The 21855-nt window shown below is 36.3% G+C and overlaps 1 pseudogene; it reads right to left on the bottom strand.

The window, feature by feature from the left end:
* Window positions 1-17893: 17893 nt before the first annotated feature.
* Window positions 17894-18018, bottom strand: LOC138388669 (U2 spliceosomal RNA; annotated as a pseudogene).
* Between the last annotated feature and the right edge of the window lie 3837 nt (window positions 18019-21855).

The following is a 21855-nucleotide window of genomic DNA, read 5'->3' as shown; positions in this document are numbered from 1 at the left end:
TAATGGACTTTTCCATTACCCACCTTAGAGTTACCCAAACTATGCATCCTCTCTCACCATTATCCACCAACATCAAATCAGTTTTCAAATTCCATCCATTTCCAGTTTATGCTGTCTTTTTTCTCTTCTGTTACCTTATCTCTGCCATTATCCTGAATTGCATGGGTAGCTTTTAACTGTTCTCCCTCTTTCCTGTTTTTTCCCCAGCTAATCTATTTTTAATATTGCTACCAAGTCAACCTGCTCACTCAAAGAAAGTTTGGGTCTTGTGACTGCCCTGCTTTAAAACCTTCTATCATCCCCAATTACCTAAAGAATTCCTTCCAAGTACTTTAGCTTAGAACTGCTCACTGAAGGCCAACCACACTGGGCATTAATCTTCTTTTCTATACTTATTTTCTGCGCTCTTATGAGCAAATATGTGCCCAGGCTTTTCAAACTCAGGTCTTATACATCCTGGGCTATGGTGCACTCACTGTGCCACAAGATTGTGGCATCTTCCTGAAAACAATTTAAGACATTTTTATATGAAAACAAATGTACTTCTATTATGGAATAAAATCCAAACTTTGTATGAATTATTAGGAAGAAAAAGGGCAGGCTTTAAAGAAATTTTAACCCTAAAACTGTCCTCTGGCTACACTACCTCTTGACTATTGTACACTCCACAGAAAGTTTTGAGAATCATTGTTGTATGTGAAAGTTCCTTGCTACACCAATATCAACTATGATAAATATTATCGTTTAACTGCCTTTCATTTCTTTTGCAGCACTCACTCTCCCTGCATACACACTGTACCTTCCTGCCTCTTTTGAATCCACCTATGCTGCTGCTTCCTCTAAAATGCCTGTCCTCCTACAGACACAGTATAAAATCCTATCTATTCTTCAAGACTCAGATTTAAAAGTTGAATCTTCCACAGAGGCTTTGGTCCCCCGCTTTCACCCTATTTAAGAAGTAATCTTCTGGCTTCTTCCTCTCAGGGGACGCATGTTACTTCATCCCATTAAAGGAATCTCAAGTATTAATGTACTTGAGGGCAAGATCTATATCTAAATAAAGTGTCCTTCCTTGCTCTTCCAATAGTGCCTAGCATAATAGGTGCTCGATGAATAAATAGTTGGATGACAGAATGATTGAGTAAAGCATCATTTTGTGTTCAGGTGCCATTATCAAGTTCTTATTGCTTTATCTAACAAACCTGTGACCCCTTTTGTTTTGAAAACATATAAAGTACATGCTTACCTCTCCTCAGAGCAGCAGCCCACTCTCAATCATTGAAAAGTGTCTCTCCTGGTACGATTGGATATGTAGTTCTAAACCAGAAGAATCTCTCAAATCTTCTCAAAGGTCAATCATACAGCTAGAAAACTCACTTCACTTGCCAATATGCCACCCTTCAAAGGAAAACATAGAGCTTTCAATGGCATTTTTTAAAGGCGACTATGTCTGATATAAATAAAATACTAAAATATTTACTAAAGCTTGAGTCTTATGCATGTATAAAGGAGAACATTAGTGGAGGGTGTCTTTGCAGCACAGCTGCCAGGTCATTTCAAAAAATATGGGTCTGACAGATGGAGAGAAACTAGAATTAAACCTGCAGGTATTTCATGTTCTTTCTCAAGTCATGTTTATTTTAATTAAATTAGGGAAAATGAGAGTCTCATTTCTTAAAAGGAGAAGTCTTAAAGGACTTTCATCTCCCTACCATTTCCTTCCCTCGAGAATTCTGAATGGGGGCAGGGTGAGGTGGGGGAGGAAAAAGCCTGTGGCATTTTATGATTGGAATGAATAACTTTCAAAGGGAATGATAGATTTCTTTTTCCCAAAATGTTTAACAGATTATGCTGTATAAGCTGTTTAGGCAAAGAGTCTTCAATTTGGAGGTAAAACGCAGAGAGAAACATAAAACCAAATTAGGTATCAAGCTAATTAGAATCAATTAGTTCTCACCAATAAATCCTGCATTTGTGTCTGATGCAGTATAACCACATGTTATTTTGAAAAGGGAATTATCTAATTATCATGGCAGGATATGAACTTACAGACACTTTGACCCACTTGTGAAAAACGGATTTATAGGTACCTATTTTCTCTGATGTCAGGAAACTTAATCTTACCAATTCAAAGTAAATTTAGTTCCTTTTAGTTTGAATTCCATTCTGTCTAGGTAAATACGCTATCAATTCAATATCTCTCCTCCCCATTATTCTTTGCTTCTTTCCAGGGGGAGGAGATGCGAGACAGTGACCTACATATCTAATATACTAGTGTTTTCTTCAACAATAGTTGTCATAAATAATCACTTTTGTCACAGTAGTATATGTCAGGAACTCTTTTAAGTACTTTAAAAATTGCTTGCCCATTTTAAAGATTAGGAAACTAAAGGACAGAGAGATTCAGTGCCATGCCAGACCTCACAACTGGTAATAATTTAAACCTAGGCTTTAGGAAAGAGGCCTTTGGTTCCCCATCGTTGAGCATCCTTGTATCTGACTCCTGCTGAGATGAGCCATCTTTGCTCATTGGTACCCATGCCTGCCACACCTGCACTGGAGCTTCAGATGCTCTCTCTGCTGGCTGGCGACAAGTTCTGTGCAGGGCACTCTGCATCCTCCCTTCTTTACCTAGGACCTCTCCTAGTCTACCTGTCCAAAACAAGAAAGCTTATCAATAAACAGTTGCTAAGATTTGTGCTTGAATAGTAGTAGGGGGTATTAAAATCTATTTTTTCCTTTTCCCCTCACTGTATTTTATTATTGTTAGTCATTACAGCAAGCCATCTGATCTCAAAGAAATTATAGGATTTCTGTATTTTGAGGGATGTTTGATATAGAAAGTGCAAGTCTCTCTGAATCTCCTCCCTTAAATGCTTATACCGGTAAGGAATTTAGAAGTAATAGGAATAGAGGTAAGGATTTCAGAGGAAGCAAAGTATATGGGTTGCACGACAAAGAGAATTTGAGGCTCTCTTAAGGAGGTGACAAGATTTGAGAGAGGTGCTTCAAATTAGTGGGACCACAGCAGCCTTTCAGAGAGCTCCAGGTTGCAAATATGGCAGAGAAGAAGCAAAAAAGTATCAGGATTGAAGACGCCATGTGGGTAGGACCAAGGAACAACACAGCAGTCACCTATGTAGACAAATAACTATCAGGACTACCAGGGACCCTTCCTTCTAATGTAATCTCTGCAAAAGGCCCCAGATCCATGGCCCCAGGGAGGAGAGAGAAACCCCAATAAAGAAAGAAAGAAGTCAAGCTTCCCATCATCACAGCAGAAGAAGTCCTCAGATGTTGGCTTTTGTTTCACTTCGTGAAAAATAAAGAGACAACATCATGTGGACACTTAAGCATGTAGATATAGGAGTCACTCCAGCTACCAATCATTACTATAGTTGAATTTGAAGGTGAACATTTGTGTATAACTGCCAAAATATATTTAAAAAGCACGCGTAAAGGTGAATCGTTTCCAGAGATAAAAACTCATTTTTTCAGTATTTACCAATCTTAGCCAACTAGGAAAAGACATCCAAAGAGTTTGATGGGTTTTTTCACATTATGCAGACATCACTTATTAGCTAGAATCATGGTCTACCAGGTTCTGCATTAATGAGCTGAAGATATAATGGGAGAATTGGAAATTATGACTCAATAATTAATATTTACACATTCTAGGAACATGTAGAAATTGTTTGGGATTTGGCAGAAATGGTCTCTTTATGAACATATCTGTATTTTGTGAATTCACTCCAATGTGAATGATAAGTAATTAAATCAAACTGGATCAGGCACCATTTGGCCTGAACACACAGATGCTAGAACTCCACTATGCCTGGCAGAGATGGCTGGATCACTCCTGTAGGATGAGCGCTACGTTGTTCTTTAGACAGGTGTTTCCTGAAAATTGACATGAAGAGTGTCAAAACAGAACCACAATAACAGGTTTAATTAGCGACACCAAAACACACACAGAAAAACCAATGTGAGCTTACAAATGATAGAAATTTTGAAGCAAAACAGAAAATAACAAATTTAGCAAAATATTTTCAATATTGTCCTTCACACATAACAGAAATGACAAAACATTTCCAAGCTCCTTACAGGATGACGTTTTCAACATCTGGGATCCAAAGAAACATTTTCTAGAAAACAGAATAAGGTGTATAACATTACTGATGTGTGAATTCAGTTACTCAAAGTATGCCGCTTAGCCCGAAGGATCATAATGATGTCATTAGGTATGGATCTTGGCTTAAGTTCGGTTAAAATCATCTCACATGCTTTGGATCTGAATAAACAATTTTGGTGGGGAGACGAGGATGTTCTTCAGGGTAGTAAAAAAGGAATACATAAATGTTTCAGGAGTTTTTTTTATTAGTATTAATGCAGAGGTTGATTTAGGATATATGGTTAGTTATAGTCAGAAAAATCCAGCCTTGGTATAAGGACCTAGTGGTCCTCCCAGGCCAGCTACCAGACCTGGGACAGCCTGGGACAGCCTGGGACATAAAAGCTGCTGGTAAACACCTATGGAAGGGAAAGACAAGAGATAGCACTGAGCAGAGGAAGAAGCTATCTGTGATGTGGTCTCCATGAGAGCCTTAGCCAAATTTGAGGAAGTTCTGAAAATGGAATTAATTTTGGAGCTGTCCCAAGTTAAGGTGAGTGGCCAGGCTTTTTCAAGTCCTCACTTCTTGTTCCCACCCATACCCACTCCTGGATACGACCATGACTTTGGACACATCAGCTTTCTTCAGCTGAGGCAAGGGCTCCTTTGAAGGGTTGTCACAGCTGAGGGCTGCTGCCCTGCCTGCCAACCCCAGAAGCACAACTCGTATCAGTGGTAGTGACTGACTTTCTTAGTTCCTTCTCTTTTTTAAAAGAAACTTTATTTTCAGGGACTCAACTTTCAATTACACTTTCATAATCCAGTGTGAGCAGAGGCTTTACTGACATAATTGAACCAATCGATCAACAGTCCTGCTTCAGCAAATTGGCCAATTGCACCCTTTGAAGGTGCCCCTATAGCATCATCAATACAAGGAAAGCATCATTCCCAATCATCAGAAATTCCACTCTTCACTGGAAGAGATCTAATGCATATGTTTCATTGGTAGTCTTATGAAAAGATATGTCTGTATCATTGTCTATCAGAAGATTCACTAAAACCAAATTCAAACAACCCTAACAAATACTTACCTAGACTCTAGGAGAATGAATTCAATATCTATAGACAGAGAGACCAAGGATCAAAAGATCAAACATTGTTTCCAAATAGAATTTATTATAAATCAGAAGGCATGAGTATTCCTTACTTCCTATTTTAGGTCCAAAGTCATTCTGTTCCCTTTGTGTAGAATTCCTATCCCATTTAGGGACAAAGAAAAATATAGACAGAAAGGATAAGAAAATATAAGTGTTAGAGGTTATATCTTTAGATTCCAGCTTTTTTACCATCAAAGGTTTGGTTTTTGTTACTTTCCTTTATGAACAATGAAACTCTAAATTATTATCCAAAGTCCAGGGTGATACAATTATAGCAAACAAGAAAAAAAATATTTAATTAGCCTTACAGCTCTCTTATGCTAGCAAATGTATGACTTCTATTAGGCTTTTGATATCTTAAGGGAAAAAAAGAGCAACTCTGGGTTTATCCTAGCTACTTCCAAGAGCCTTAGAATGAAAATCATTGGATCAGACACATCTAAGAAGGAAATATATTTTATGGAAAAATCATATCGGACTTGCCTATTCCCTTTTAGTTTATTTCAGTAACCCCATGAATCCTTCATAAATAACTTACCCTGTTTAGTTAACTGTTGTCAGAACAAAATCTTTGAACATACATTAATTCAAGAATTTTCTTAGCCATTACAGTTTTGAATTGAGTATTAGAGAAGACTCATTAGATTAATAGTAAATTTTTAAATTAAAAAAAAAGTAAGTTTCATTTTACTCATTGGTCCCCAGGCTCCAAATATTGCAACAAGTTCTGTGTATGTATGAAGGTTTAGGGTGGAGAGTTCATGCACCAGGCTGTAGATGAAATGAACAATGGGAACAAGCAGAGATGACATGTTTTGCTCGAATTGCTTCAATTAAAGTTAGACCCTATGCCCAGAGGTTCAGTGGCTTTGCTCACTGTTATAAAAATGTCCTTCTTTTGACATCAGCATTTTGTTTCCTTGCAGAAGCATTCCGCTGAGACTTGATGCATCTCATCAACACCATTCCATCTCCTATGTTAAATGTGCTATTAGGAAAGGTCTGCAGTGTCTAGAAGCTGGAAGGGGCTGTGCCCAGTCTATTCCAGCAGCTTAACTATTGCATTGGCACATCTCCAGCTTCTCTGCTAAATACATAATTAAATCTCACGGTCGACATGGTGTGATTCATTCCCATAAAGTGTGAAAACAAACAACTGTGCATGCGCTGTCCCCAATTTCAAATTCAAAACAAAAATATCCTGGAATCTTCTATTTCCCTTAAGTTCCAAATGTAATTAGACCATTTTTAAAGACAAGTAGTCTTCCAGTTTCCATGTGTTAAATCCAATCTGTCAGTTACAAATGGGGGGGAGGGGACAAATGACTGCAAAATGTTAACATCTTGGTTTCCTCTCTTTATAATCAAGTGCTCAAATTGACTTTTTTTTTCCCCTAGAATTACCAAAATGTCATTGCTCTCTCATGCAGAGCCTTTGTTTACTTACCAGTTTACAGCCAAGAGCAAATGTTCACAAGTAAGTAATCAGACCCTCCAAGTGCTGTTGACTAATGCAAACTTACAAACTGCAGCAATGTGACTAAGGGCAGCCGTGACGCTGTTTTGGCTGGATTCCATAGCCCTAAGTCACAAGGAATTTAAACACGATGCCCAGCACCTCTCTGCAGACGTCACTACCAAGTTCTTCTGTAGGGCAACAATTCTTTTCAATCTTCCAAATAAACTTCACATATAATGAACCAGATTCTGGCTGCTTCCTACAAGAAATTCAGTATATAAGGGACTAGAGTAAAATTTTCAATACGCAAATAGATATTTCCAGTATATTTATTTGTATTTGTGGAATTCAAAATAAATCAGGAAAAATCACTGGAAGGGAAGAGACTCATAAAGTTACCTTTTTTCTTTTTGATAAATAGCAATTTGGGGGCACAAGTCTAAAATTAATAATCCAAATAACTGAAATGTAGATTTTAGCTAATATACAAATATAAATCTATAAAGGTTAAATATATTTCATGCAAATGTGTGTCATATATAAATGTAGCACATATATTCTACTATACTTCCATACTTCCTTATACCATACTATACTTGCGTGTATATACTTCCTTATACTAAACTTATATACTTCTACAATTTAGCCATACTTGGTAACTTATTTTCTCAAACATGATTTACGCATCCCTGCCTCTATAACTCTGCTAATTCTGTTCCCTCAGCTGAGAATTCTATTCCACAAACTGTCAAAACACCTCCCTGGTATTTCACAACCCAATTCAAATACCACCGACAGTTAAATATTTGTTTCCTCTTAACCTCTTATAATATTTTGCACTTCTCTAGTTGCACCGGTATAATTTTTTTTGTTATATTGGTATATGCACTGTTATATTTTTCTCTCTACCTATAAAATTGTGAAGATTAATTATAAGAATTTTGTCTCACTCATTTTTCAATCTTTTTCAAAGCCAAGAGCAGAATTTTAAAGATAGTCCCTGCTCAAAAAATATGTTGATGGAACAAAAATAAATGAGCTAATGTTCATTGTATAGAAATCTTTTTAAAATGCAGTGGAGTAAAAATAAGAACCTTTTAAAGCATCCATAATCCATGCATATATCTTCTATATGCCTTCTATGTTTAAATATTAATAAAATAGTATTGCATGTTATATTAATAAAATAGATACGCATTTTGTATTTGATTTTTTCTCATTTTTCTGGCTTCATGTCTCCTACCATGTCCTAAGAATTTTAAGGAATAGAAATAATTCTCCCTCTCCACTGTTAATTCTGTTGCTTGAAATTGCAGACTTCACCATGGCCTCTCACCTGGAGCTTGCTACTGGTCTGCCCGTTTGCACTCTCAGCCTTCTTTAATCCATTCTCGTCTTAGCACACAGAGTGATTCCATCATCTGTCCAATCATGTCTCCCATTTACTCAAAATCTTCCGATGTCTTCGTCTTTTACTCAGAGTAAAAGCCAAAGTCCTAGAAACAGACTAGAAGATTCTATTTGCAATTCTACTCCAACCCTCCCCCCTCATCAATTTTCTGGTGAGATGTCTTGTTTTTCTCCTCTCCCACCTGTTGTACTGGCTGATTAGCCGGTCCTCCTATCTCCATACACAGCTAAATAAAAACTGTGTCCTTTGAACCACATTGCATTTTATTTGTGTTAAAGCCATTAAAGTATATTCGCTCTCACCCCTTTCCTTTACAGAAATATCAGCTTCTCAGCGAGGCCTTCAAATTGCAGTCCCTTTCTCAAATGCCACTTTATCTTTTCCACAGACTTTTCACCATCTTATTACATATCTAATTTAATGCCTCTCTCCCCCAACTGTGGACTCTAACTTTCATAACAGTAGAGATTTCTATCTGCTTTGTTCATGTTGTATTGCCAGCTGCTAGAATTGTGGATATGACACATAATTAGTACTTAACAAATATTAGTTGAATAAAGGGACATTCTGATGAATAGACTCTAGCTAAACCTTTATCTGCATTCAAGATTACTGAGACGAAAGTGTTCTTGTCTCAGCCTAACTAATTGTAATCAAAAATAGACGTTCCCTTAACTAATAAATTGTTTTTCCATCTTTAAAAATCATCCACATTCTCTGGCACATTGAATGTTCATGGTTAGCTGACTACTTGCAAGTATATACCTCCACACATTTCTACTCCCACTAGTTCTGTTATATGTTTAAGAAGAATCAGTTGTGTTTGTTCCCAACTGTTTATGTCAGTTGCACTTGTCATATTATAATTGTACAACTTGATTAAACATTAGTAAAACACTAAACTATGGATCTGAGAATAGAGTTGTATCACTATGAAAATGCCATTGAATGTTTTAGTAAGAACCAGTAAAGGCAACTTGCTAAAAAAAGTGAAATTTGATCACAATAAAATATTTGAAAAATAACTATAAAAATATAGAAACAGGCTGCACCCATTGCTTTAAAAAGTGTTTTTAAGTACTTAGACCCTCCCCCTCCAAAAAAAAAAAAAAACCCCTAGAAATTATGGATGATTTGATATGGGTGTGATTTATGTAAAAAAAAAAAAGTCATAAGGAACTTCAATCATCAAAAATATATGCAAACAAAATGCCTTAGCCCATGTCAGGATGTACATTTACGTACTTAAAGCACATAAATATGTGTATGTATACACACACACACACACACACACACACGCCTTTTGAAATTTAATCAACTTTATTGTTTGACTCACTACCAATAATAATCCCAATAATAGATTTATATAATCTTTCTTCCCCTCAGTTTTCTTATCAACAAGAAGAAGAAAATACAATATAGTTGTGTTGCCTATAACAAATATCTATTGAGAATAAAATAAAGTTCTATATCACAAAGTGCCCTGAAAAGCTATTACAGATATAAGCTAGTGTCATAATTAAATGGATTTAAGGAAAAGCTGAAAGTAATAAAAGACACCTTTACTTCTTCATTCCCCTTAGACATATTCTTTTCTGGAATTATCGAGGCATTTTCACATAATACTGTTCTAAACTTGAAAATTCAAATGCATCAGGCATTCCAAGCATAACTGGAACAAATTCAAATGAACATCAGATTTCCATTTAAATCCAATTTTACTCACTTTCTCCTTCCACTGTTTCAAGTCTCAGAACACTCTCTCTTCTTATCACTGAGCTCATTTCTCAAGAGTCAAGGAACTCACTTGGGTCAGCTTCCTACCTGGGGCACCAGCAATCTTCCAGGGGCTTCATTGTGCCTGCATACCAAGGAGATGCCCACACTAGGTCCTTGCCAATTTGCTGAAATGAGTCCTGAAGTGCTTCGTGAATGTAAATGACCTGAAACAGGGGGAAGCTGCAGATCAGCAGGGGGGCCCAGGTTTCTAGGAGTCCAACCATTCCAACCCTTCCATCTATCACCTGAAACCTACACGGAGGGCAACCAGAGCCGACCTGGCGGTGTGGCCGCTTTGCTGTCCTTCCCATCTGAAAGCTATTTCGTCAGCAGTTGGACAATGAAGCCATAGATGTGCATAGGCTCTAGTTTGAGAAAGTGGAAAGAGTTCACAAAGGCTGCAACAGGAGAGGCAACAGGAATTGGTGGGCAGGGCATGGGCTTCGGATTTAACTCTTTACTACTCAGCATAGTGTGATTTTGTACAAGTTATTTAAACTCTCTTAGCCTCAGTTTCCACGTTGCTAAAAAATGCACAAAAATGCCTACCTCAGAGTTGAGGATTTTTTTTTTAATAATTACAAATAAAATAAGTAAAGAACCCATTTTCCGGGACATGAAAAGTGGGTAGCTATTAACATTATTATTACTATATTTTAAAACTATATTATTTAGAGGTAAGACAGAACTCTGTTATTTCAGACTTAATATGGAGAAGTTTCTCTTCTTCCTCTTTCAAATAAGGAGAAATTATATTCAAGTAATTTGGAGAAATCTTTGTGCATTTTCTTTCACACTCTGTTCCATGCAGGGGCTCACTTACACACGGCTATAACCCTTCCAGTCAGAGGTCAGGTAAGCAGAATCCAGCTGTTAACAGAAATATTTTTAATAATAGAAGAGCAATAAACACGAGTGTTAGACACATAAATTTCATTTTTTTTTACCTTAATTAGGTCCTTGGCATTCCACAAGCCTCAGATGTTCAATATAGTCTCAGAGGGATTAGCTTCCTAGTTCTTTCTTTGGACTAAAGACATTTAAATAACAGTTTGAATAAAACAACCCCCAAAAAATATTTCATCATATTTCAAGATCCCTGATTTATTTTGTGCATTGTAAATAACATACTTCTTAATAACTACAATGGAATATTTTCTAAATGTGTCTGTTTTTAAATTATCTCTAAGTAGATTCCAATGAAATTATCTTTAAAAGACAGAAACAAACCATTGTAACAATATATAGTAAGCATTTACAATACCATAATTGTATATCCAATCTTGATAGATATGTCTTCAAAGTTGCTTTAAACAGATTTCTGTTAAGAAAACAGACATTCACCTTCTATTTTTAAGTGACTGATTGAATAAAAAAAAAAAAACCATCACATTACCTCTTCCCGAAGAGACAAAAACTGTTACCAAAAATGTTTTCCAAGAAGAAACTTTTCTTGGAGTAGAAGTCTAATTAAAAAAAAAAAAAAGACTCAAGCAAATTATATGTCAAGTGAGAAAAAAATGGTGGATTCAAAGGATTTTCATGTTTTGCATCTGATATCTAATAGACTTTTGTACTACAGCTAAGCTAAGGATAATCATTTCTCATCAACTTTATCAGAAACTCCGGAAGCCCAGCTACATGCACACTTGGTAATTAAGCTGTTCAATTGGGAGGTGGTCAGCCCTTCAGGTGAATTCACCTATTGTCAAATCTTCCAATCCTTTTCTCCCTCTAGGTTCCTGAATTTTCTCTAACATGTTTCTTTTTTGTATCTAGTATGTTGAGAATCGTAAGAGCAGCTCCGGTTTTTCAAATAGCTATAAACTGCATTATAGCCTTGGATAGACAAAAGAGGATAGTCTATAAATATAAATGATATATAAGAAGAAACTAAAGAGTTTAGGGAAATAAATTTGTAGAACTCCTACTAAAACATGTTTGTGTTCTGCACAAGGAAGAATTCAAATGCCAGGTAACGTTAACTAGTAAGCTAATAAGAAGAGCATTCATCTTCTCAAAAAATACTGTATAGTTACCTTCCAGCTCTAACCATTAAAACTCCTTTCAATCATTTTGCATAATTCTTTACACAAAATTTGAGTTTGTCTTTTATCGAATTAACAGCTACAAACATTTCTTCAGAGTAAAGGTACAATCAGTCTCAAATCTTGAAAAGGGAAAATCTAGACACTGATTGTTTGAACTGCTGCTTTCTGGGCAACATTGAGTAAAAGAGTGACGGGGTTAAGTGATTGCAGCCACGACCTTAAAGGCCACCACATTATCACTGAGCAGTAAGATACTTCACACAACAGGCTTAGAGAAAATTATTGTATTCCTTCAGTTTATTCAGATCAAAAACAGAGAACTCGACCCAGCTGAATGTATGATTATTAGCTCCTAGCCTCAGCAGTCAACATTGCATGGCAGATTTTTAGAGTTCATTTATAGGTAAACACAAGTGCAAGTATGACGAATGCTACTCAATTTTGTTTTACTATATAAAGCCCTTTATTTTAAGGACATGATGTGTGCAAAATTTCTTCATTTAGATGTGACCTGAGTTATGCTTAGAATGTTATCGATTCTTTCAAGGTCAAGCTAAAATGCCGCTCCCTCCAAAAAGCTTCTGTTAAGAGAAGCCATCTCCAACCCCATACAATATTTTAGATATCCCTTCCTGTCTTTTTAATGCTATTACATATTGATCGCTTGCTAAGTAGGTGATTACATAGGATCTGCTGCCCATTGAAACTTAAAAAATCAAACATACATGAAGATAAAGCATTAATGAAATTATAAGGGAAATATACACTTCAGTTTATACATATTTTTTTGAGACAAGGATCTTGCTATTTTGTCCAGGCTGGCCTCAAACTCCTGGGCTCACGCAATCCTCCTGCCTTAGTCTACCAAGTAGCTGAATCTATAGGTATGCACTTGGCCTGCAAACACATTTTTAGACATAGAGAGAAAAAACATTATACAGCATATGCAACAGCAAACATTAGGTGTTTTCACTTATCTCAAAATAGAGCTGTATAGTTGTTTGTTAAGGGACCAAGGGAAAAGTTGACAACTTTGAAGTGAAAGCATTCAACTTCTTAGCAAGTTTCTCTGAGTGCTCAAAGACTCACAATAGTCTTGTGAGTGGGGTGGGGAACCTGTGGCCTTGGGCCACATGTGGCATTCTGGATCCTTGAGTGCGATCTTTTGACTGAATCCAAATTTTACAGACCAAATCCTTTTAATAAAGGACACCTTGAAGCTGCAGGTGTCCTACCTACTGTTGGATCCTCAATATCTGGTACAGAGCCAAGTGACAGGTGTCCAGTGGATATTTATTAAAATATTAAAGTAATATATTATCTCATTTAAACTTCAAAACCACACAAAAATAAGAAATTATTTTCATTACCGTTTTATAGATTAAGCAACAGAAATAAAAAGGTTAATTTATTCAAGAAAATATAGTTAGGAATTGAGGAGATTAAACATGAATCTTCCTGGCTTCAAACCTTCTTAATAACTACTCTATTATGCTTTGTATTAGTAAACTTAGCATTTTCTTCTTTGTATTAGAATTATGTGAGAGCAGGAGTCCTGTCTTTATAGCCCTAATCTACGAGATCTTACATGTTATAAACATCAGTAAATATTTTCTAAATTAAAATTGGAATTAATGAATCAATCTATGGTAAGGTATTCAATAAAAATGTGCTAGCATCATAAAGCAAATAATATTAAAAATAATATTTTATAACCTCAAACAGTTTTCTTTTTAAAGTATATTTCTTATTTTGGGATCATTATAGATCTACCTGCAGTTGTAAGAAACAATACAGAGAGATTCTATGTAGCTGTTACCCAGTTTCCCACAATAGTAACATCTTATAAAACTGCAGTTCAACGTTACCACCAGGATATTGGCACTGATCCAGCCAAGGTGCAGAGCAATCCCAGGGACCTGAGGATTCCACCTGCTGCCCTTTAACTGCCACACAGACTGTCACCATCACCACCACCCTCACCCCGTCCCATGTGCCAAGATTCATCCAATTGTTGCATATATCAATAGTTCATTCCTTTTTAGTGATGACTATTAATAGAATTCTGCAGTATAGATGTATCACAGTTTCGTTAAGCATCTGAGTTTGTATTAAGTTTGTCTTTTTATCATGATGTTTTGACACCTGGGGCTTTACTGATCCTGGGGAAACTGGCCCCTAGCCCCCAAGACTAGCCAATTTCCAAAGTAAGTAACTCACTTTCAAGTACACCTTTCGTATGCAAATTACCAATCTGGAGCCCACACCCTGCAACACACCTCCATTATTAGACTTTTACCCTCCAAGCCAATATTCTTCTACCCTAATCACCCAGGGCCAGGTACCAGACAACGCCTCCACCCCACAGTCTGCTGAAATTATTCCAAGTAGCCAATCCTAAATGTGCTCGCCCTACCTCGTTCACTCCTTCCTGTGGAAATCACAATAAAGTTTCTTGCCCATATTTTCCTCCCACTCCCTCTGCCTCCTGATTAACATTAGTGCTTCCCCATGTGGCCCTGTGAGGCATGTTGTGCCACTCCCCTCGGAACTGTGAATAACAAAACTGTCTTTTGAATGGCAGTCATCTCCTGTTCTGTTGGCCTCATCATACTTGAATAATAATAAAATCTACATTTTAAAACAAGATTTAAATTTGGGACCATTATAGATAAAGCCTCATTGATGTACACATTTCCTTATAAACATAACTATCATTTCTCTGGAATAAATGTGTAGGAGTGTAAATGCTGGCTCTTATGGTGGTTGCATGTCTGGTGCTTACATAATCCTCACAGCAACTCTGTGGTCTTGGTGCCATTAGTATTCCCATTTTGCAGTGATGGAATTGAAGCACGGAGAAATTCAGTAACTTGCTTAAGACTTATAACTAGTAATTAACAGAGTAAGGACCCAAACTCTCAAAGTATGTATATATTCTAATGCTAACCAATAAGAATAAATATTTTACTTTGTGATATAATGTACTAATTGTTACCACTATGGGAATACTACATTTCTTTCCAAAATCTCTGGATTAACATGGAAAAAAAAAAAAAAAAAAAACTTGACCTGTGTTTCTTAGGAATATTTAAGGCTCTCATTCAGTCCATTTGTGTCTTGGGACGTATAACATGATAGTTTAAAGAGTAAATTTCAACAAAGTTCGTGTAGATATTATACCCCTTCTCCTTATTGCACAGTTGTTCAAATTCCCCTGCCATGTCCATAATAGCACACAGTCTATAATAAATAAGAGTACATTATCCTGAAAGAATTGAGAAGTGAATGTGTAAGTGCAACATTTGCTACCCCAGTTGGAGAGGTTTGTCCTCGAGGTCTCATGGAGTGTCCTTATCAGGGTCTCTTGGTTCCGTATCTTAGGCAGCACTGAAAAGTGTTCCCAGCTGGATCTAAGTAAGAAGTTGGCAGCTCGGCCAGCACTTAAATTCGTACTTGTTCTTCCCAGTGTCCAGAACAAATAGCTGAAAGATGGAGGATTTCCACTCTTTCTCAAACTGCACAAATGTTACAAAAGGGTATGTAGGATATCACCAGATGGCAATATCCTTTGATAATTAAGAAGGATGTTAGAGGACTGTAATAACATTTTCTGTGGGCAAAAAAGTAAGGACAAAGCAGTTCAATATCAATATGAAATTCTGAACAGAGGCCACCCTCCTTTTTTTTTTTTTTTTTTGATAGGTTGGTTAACACTTCTCCTGCCTTTGAATTTTTTTTGAATTATCAACTATTTCAGACAACTAAAAATTTTTAGGTAATAATATAATGAAAACTCTTGCATTCGCCACCATCTCAAACCATAAATCATTAGAGTTTCAACTGAAGCCTTGTGTGGATTCCAAAACAATCTCACTCTCCTTCTTCTGTCGAGATAACTACTTTCTTGAATTTTGATTTATAATTCTCATGCGTGTTTTTATATTTACTATGTATATGTATGTATCCTTAAACAATCAAAGTGTTATGTAGGTGTTAGTTTTTATATACATGGCTTCCTTCTGACCACATTCTTCTATAAATTACTTTTCTTCACTGGAAAGTATATTTTTGAGTTTTATCCATATTGATATATTGGCTTTATTTTATTTTCACTACTGAGTAATATTACTTATCTCAATGTATTGATTCATTATCCAGTATCTGGACCCTCAGATTGGTTTTGATTTTTGATATTACAAATAGCATTTCAATAAACAGTCATTGGGCTGGGCGTGGTGGCTCACACCTGTAATCCTAGCATTCCGGGAGGCCGAGGCCGGTGGATTGTTTGAGCTCAGGAGTTCGAGACCAGCCTGAGCAAGAGCAAGACGCCCATCTCTACTAAAAAAATAGAAAGAAATTAGCTGGACAACTAAAAATATATAGGGAAAAAAAATTAGCTGGGCATGGTGGCGCAGTCCTGTAGTCCCAGCTACTCAGGAGGCTGAGGCAAAAAGATCGCTTGAGCCCAGGAGTTTGAGGTTGCTGTGAGCTAGGCTGATGCCACGGCACTCTAGCCTGGGCAACAGAGCAAGACTCTATCTCAAAAAAAAAAAAAGAAGAAGATAAAAAAGTAATAAAAAAAATAAACATTCACGTACAGGTGATTGAGAAAATGTATCTCAAGGATATATACCTCATAATCATTATTACTGAGTCATAGGCATACTTAACGAAATTTTATCAGGGATTTCTTTTGATATCCTAGCAAGAATCATATGGTACATTCAAACTGGAAAATTTAATAAAAACTCAATATGTATTGTCAATATTTAGAGAACTGACAATTAGTGCAGTACTCTGGTGTTAGCGGGAACAGGGAAACATTACCACTCTCAAGCCTCAAGTAGCCAGGGGAGTAAGCAGTTATAAGGATCTGGAGAACATGGCTCTATGGGGAGAACTGTCTGACAGAATCTGTGGTTTAAAGGATGGGATACAGCAAACACGTGTGAGAGGGGCAAGAAAACAAACACTATGACCCCACTTCCTTTTCACTTTCCCATCTATAGTTGAATCCAGCTGGAAGCAGAGAACCAGGGAGCCTGTGGATGTAAGGCCAACCTCCTAAGGCAAAAAGCTGGGCAAAGGAAGATGGACAGTGGATCTAGAGGAATAAGCAGAAAGTACTCAGCATACTAAGTGCAGCAAAACCTCTTTGCAAAGTGATTGTATCACTTTACATTCCCACCGGGAATGTATGGGAGTTCTAAATCCTCATGAATGTGTTACTTTAAGGCATTTTACTCTTTGCTAATCTCATGGGTATCAAATAGTAGATCATTTAAACATGCATTGCCCTTATGTCTATTGTAGGTGAGTATCTTTTCTTATGTTTATTAGCTACGTCTTCCTCTATGAATTATTTCCTCAAATCTTTTGCCCATTATTTTCCTTAGATTAACTGTCCTTTTTTTTTTAACATACCTCCAATAACTTCTTCCAAGTTTTTCTCCACTTCAATTTAAATGAACAGTAGCCTACTCCTCAGTCTCTCATTTGCACTTGATTCAGCCTCCTCTGGCATTTCCCGTGGTAATTGCACAACTTCCACATATCATTCATTTTTCGTGACCCTCACGGCAGGATCTGAGCACTACATGTTACTTAGCTAAAGTCTCACCATTGACATTAGCAATGTATTCTAGTCAATGCCCCAACTCAATGATACAAAAATGAGAACTAACGTGTACTTTTTCTCATATGTATATTCTCTCCAGGAAAGTGCACTCTTTTCCATTAAGGAAATAAGAATCTCTTTTGAAGTAAGAAAGGAGGAGAAAGAGAAGGAAGAAGAGGGAGAAGAAAGAGAAAGAAAAAGAAGGAAAAGGAGAAATGAGAACCTTAAACACTTCCATTGAGATGGAAGGACGTATATTGTTTATAACTGGCCTCAACTCTATTGGCACTCTCTAAATTGGGATTGGTTGTCTGTCTGTCTGTTTTTCTTTCTTTTTTGTTGTATCCTCAGATAGAGGACATATCATATATTAAACTGATAAGAACAGATTCGACACTTGATCTTAGCTGAAGGGCCAAGTAGCGATCAGTTGTCTTTCTTCAGAGTCTTAACATTAAAAGATCAAATATAAACACTAAGGTACAGAGACATGGAAACGAATAGTTAATCTATTACATAAGGAGTCCTCAACTAGCAATATAAGAAATTACTTTGGCTACATTAAAAATGTCCCTGCTTGTTCATCAAGTGAGCAGTGATGCAGGTGCTATCCAGCTGCTAGAGTTACAATGATAAACCAACAATCCTGCCATCCAGATATGGATTAACACTGTTCAGTCAGGTTTAGAGATACTAGAAATTGGTTCATGTCTTGTTTGGTAACTTCAAAATAGGCAGTTTACATTATTTGTGATCATCTAAATCTCAAGTTATCTCCTAGTATGAGCCATATCAAGTTGAAAATTGACAATTGTCATTTATTTCTCACTCCTTCCACTGATGGAGTGAATAATAAAAATGGGGAAACCATTTCTGAATCTGTTTGTAATTCACAAAATCAGTATAGTAGTTTGTATTTCTTTTGTGGAATTGAACCCTACATCAGACAGTATGTGGATGATGTATAGGAGCATAATTGAATAATAACTGTGAAATAATTGAAGAAAATGTTTGAAAACAAAAACTATCTTACATTTCAGTTTGGAGCAATTGAAATAAATATATTAATGCTTTTAAAAGATGTTGCTCATAGAAGAGTTTGATAAATTTGACTAACATTAAAAGATAGACTTTAAAATTAATTTTGACTCAGTTTTTTTGCTCTTTCTATTTGAATATTGTAAACTATTTTAATGAAGAGTAGGCAGCTCAACAAGAAAAATTATAATAGTTCATAAGTTGACATGTAAGTTGGTGACTTGTTATGTTTAAATAAGGGTTGTTTCTTTAAAGTAACCTAAAAAGCATATCATGTTCTGACAGTGAAAGATTCTTTCCCAGAAAAATATGCTGTGTTTCAGATTATATTAAAAGAGCTATTTGTCAATGCCCTGAAAGCATTGTCATTTTATATATTTAAAATATCACTGTGATAATTAAAGCCAAAAGTGAAATATTTTATCAGTAAATCCAGTAATATAGCTATGCTAAAAACAAAAGCTATGACAATAATACAACAGATAGAGCTGAAGCATTCGTAGAGAGAAATTTATATCTTCTTGCCTATAGAAGAAAAGAAGAAAGATACAAAATCAGTGATCTATGCTTATACCTTAAGAATTGAGGAAAATAAAAACAAATTAAATCCAAAGCAAACAAAACAAAATGGAAGAAAATAAAAATAAATACAGAAATCAGTGAGATAAGGAACAAACTACAGAAAACCAATAAATTAAACAGCTGGTTCCTTAAAAAAATTAATAAAATTGATAAAATTTTCACAAGACTTATCAAGGAAAAGAGAAAAAAATCACAAATTTCCAACACCAATATTGAATGAAAGGTTGTAACAAGAGATTTTACAGACCTTAAGATTACAAAAGATTATTATGAACACTTTATGCTGATAAATTCACCAATATAAGATGAAATGTACAAATTCCTTGAAAAACACAGTTTACCAAAACTCACAATAAGAATTAGATTATCAGAATAGATCTATATGATTAAATAAGCCAAATTTATAATTTAAAAATTTCAAACAAGCCCAGATGGCTCATTGGTGAGTTCTATCAAACATTTAGGGAAGAAATACCAATCCTGTAAGGATTCCTGCAGAAAGCAGAAGAGGAGAGAACATTTACCAACTCATTTTATGAAGGCAGAATAATTCTGATATGAAAGTCAAACATAGACATCACCAGAAAAGAAACTTACAGGGCAGTATCCCCTTGAACATAGGCTTAAAACTCCTTAATTAAATATTGGGAAATCAAATCCAGAAATATGCTTAAAAGAATAAAATATAATGGTAAAATGGCATTTATTCTAAAAATGGTGATTGGTTTAACATTTGAAAATTAATAAATACAATTCATGACATCTACATATTAAAAGAGAAAAATAATATAAAATATTAATAGATGCTAAAAATGTATTTGACAAAATTCAACTTTCATTTACAATTAGGAAAAAAAACTCTCAGAAAACTAGGGATAGAAGAAAACCTGATAAAAAGTCATCTATATAGAACATACAGCCAATGTTATATTTAATGGTTAAATATTGAAAGCTTTTCCCCCCTTTTTCCAAGACAGCTGATCAGAGACATACATCAGGTGCCAGATCGTCTCGGAAGCAAGGAAAAGTTTTAGATGAAAAAGTAAAAAAAACAAAAAACAAAAACATAAATTGGGTGTAATTCTGAGGGAAAAGTACCAGAACCTACCAGAGATTCCATGGAAAGAAGTTGCAGACCAGAACAAGAAGGAGCAAGATATTACCAAAGATCAATCACTGAGAAGCTTGGAGCCCAGCAAAAAGGGAAAGTGTGGGTTTTGTTTCTCCCTCCCTCACATCTCTGGCAGTTAGCAGGCTCCCGAGCTACTGGAGAGTCGTTCTACCCTCACAAGCCCAAAAGCTGTTGCCACTAGTGAAGCGGGAGCTTCTTGAGGACAAAACACCAGGCTGCCAGCCCCCAGGGGTCACTTCCCATCACCACAAACCCAAGCCAACATGGTGGGTGTCATACTGCTTCTCCACCTATTGTGCACTTTTGCCCTCCCCAGGGGGCTTCAGCCCTTCAGTTTTCATCTCACTCCTTCCCACAGCGAAGCCATGTGTCTTCTGCCCTATGGAGGACAGGTAAGCAGAAAATGTTAAAAAATCTTTTTGGTCCGATTTCTATGTTTATAGGATTAACGCTTTTTCCTGAAGCATATGTAATATATATGTGCGTGTGTATATATATGTGTGTGTGTATGTGTATATATGTGTGTGGAAAACATGAGGAAGGGAAGAGGAGGTAGGGTGTTGGGTCAGGAATAAAGGGCTTATAGTTTAAAAAGGAAATCACCAAATTGTTTGCACATCCATCTCTAGTAAATATCCAGCGAACTATATTAGTGGTTTGCAGATTTGGTATATCTAATTCGTCTGGAGAGCTTGTTCACGTTCAGATCCAATAATGAACCAGAATTTGAGACCCAGAAATCTACAAGCTTAGTGAGCACCCCAGGTGACTGTGATGTAAGTGGTACCAAGACCACACTTAGAACAAGAACAACTTAGGTTAGAGAGTCACAAGTTCAAGTGACATAGTAGCCAGGCAGGTCATGCCAAATCAATGAGGCAGTTCTCACAAGACAATTGAGAGTTGGGGGTGGACAGCAGAGGAACTATGACCTGAAGTACGTATGACTCCAGTAAGGAGGGCAGACACTGGGCACCAATAGCTGAATGCAGGGAGTGTAGGTCCGGTGTGCTGGAGCTTCCCAGTTTCAAAGAGACACCTAAATATGGACTTTTATGCAAAAGTTCTGACTTTCTTTTTAAACGTAAGTGACTAAGATATTTAAGACAAAACCAAATATGTGTGAGTGTGGCTAAAACATAACTGTCTACCAAATATGGCCTATATTCGGGCCATCAGTTTGCAAACTCTGGTCTTGACATTGGTCAGGTTCCGTAGAGTCTGGCTAAATCACAGTCGATAAGATTTTCCTTTCTGGTGATAGGAAAATTACCACTGTACTTAAGGGAGAGAAGCCATAGCCATTTTATGCCTGATCATTGAGTGATATGTCTGACTTTTTTAATACACAAATTTTGATCCTCACTAAGGTAGCATGGGCACCAAAGGCAGGGCCAATTTTTCCAAAAGTAATAGAAAGTAAAGAAAATCTGCTTAAATGTGTAAGCAAGGACTTGGTGGGAACCCAAGTCTTCTACTGTGCAGAGTTTGAAAGAGAGGATTTGACTGAGA

Source organism: Eulemur rufifrons, chromosome 7, assembly GCF_041146395.1.
Source record: "Eulemur rufifrons isolate Redbay chromosome 7, OSU_ERuf_1, whole genome shotgun sequence".
Lineage (NCBI taxonomy): Eukaryota > Metazoa > Chordata > Mammalia > Primates > Lemuridae > Eulemur > Eulemur rufifrons.
This window is presented reverse-complemented; position numbering and strand designations above follow the sequence as displayed.